General features: G+C 51.6%; 2 non-coding genes across 2 annotated transcripts; both read left to right on the top strand.

Moving 5' to 3' along the window:
• The first annotated feature begins 447 nt into the window (after positions 1 to 447).
• On the top strand, positions 448 to 538 carry Tc00.1047053428033.20. The gene has a single exon (XR_008254294.1). It is a non-coding gene; the product is annotated as a C/D small nucleolar RNA (snoRNA), TB10C1C1 (small nucleolar RNA).
• Positions 539 to 575: 37 nt separating this feature from the next.
• Positions 576 to 639, top strand: Tc00.1047053428033.10. The gene has a single exon (XR_008254293.1). It is a non-coding gene; the product is annotated as an H/ACA snoRNA, TC10C1H1 (small nucleolar RNA).
• Positions 640 to 955: the final 316 nt, after the last annotated feature.

The raw sequence follows: 955 nt of genomic DNA, 5'->3' as shown, positions 1-955 counted from the left end.
GCACCACGCTGAGGCGGCCGGAGGGAAAATTCCGAAGGGAAATAACAACGGGTTTTGCGGGGGTGCCAGGAAATGAAGGTAAATAAGAAGGGAAAAAATTGTATATGCGAGCAATGAGAGTCATGTAAATGCAAAACGAAGGTTCAAAAACAAGGATCATACTTTGGTTGGTGACATACCACGACGGGGTGGTTGAAGAGGGCAATAGACGTGTACTGCGTGTGCGCTTGAGGCTGTTAGAGGCCTCTATTTTGTTATCGTATTTGGCTTGGGTCTCTTTGATCTGTCCTTTGTTGCTCATCTGTGGCCGTAAACTGAATTATGTGATTGTGGTTGAGCGGGTGTTGTGCGCAAGTGAAATGGGCGGTCTTTTCGCACCGCCAGGGGTCAGCTGCGTGGGCGATCACCCACGCACTCCCCGTTATGATCTCGCACTGCGGCAGCACGTGATGAGGAGCTTCTTATGTATGTAACTCGGGAAATCTGGGTGTGCCCCCCGACGAGCCAACGGAGGAATCGTTAGATAGTGACGCTGATGCCGCCCAGCCCAACCGCCTCCACGAGACCGTGCCCGCCATCCCCTTTAATAGCGAGCGGACCCTCAGTGCGCCACCGCGAGCCGCTCGTCTACACCGGGGGGAGAGAGAAGTGAGGTGGGAGAGGAGGACAGCGAGGATGTCTGCCGCCGCTGTGCACACACCGACACACACACACAACTAGTGCCTGTTCCGCTCCGTACGTAACGTTTCTGTGCCTTTTTGTTTCACATTGCGATATCTGTTTGTTGATGTGTTGTTATGCCTTTTTTTTTTTATTTGCGCCCACTGCCCCTGCTTCCGTGCGGTATTCCTCCGTGGCATTTGGGTGTTGTGCAAAGGTTAGGTTTAGAGAAGCATCAGTGCAACCCGTAATTGTGGAAAGCAAATAAAACAATAAAAACATCGATAAAACGCAA

The sequence above is a fragment of the Trypanosoma cruzi genome (assembly GCF_000209065.1).
Source record: "Trypanosoma cruzi strain CL Brener chromosome Unknown tcruzi_1047053428033, whole genome shotgun sequence".
Classification (NCBI taxonomy): Eukaryota; Euglenozoa; class Kinetoplastea; order Trypanosomatida; family Trypanosomatidae; genus Trypanosoma; species Trypanosoma cruzi.
Note: the sequence above shows the minus strand (reverse complement) of the source record. Positions and strands in the feature narration are given on the sequence as shown.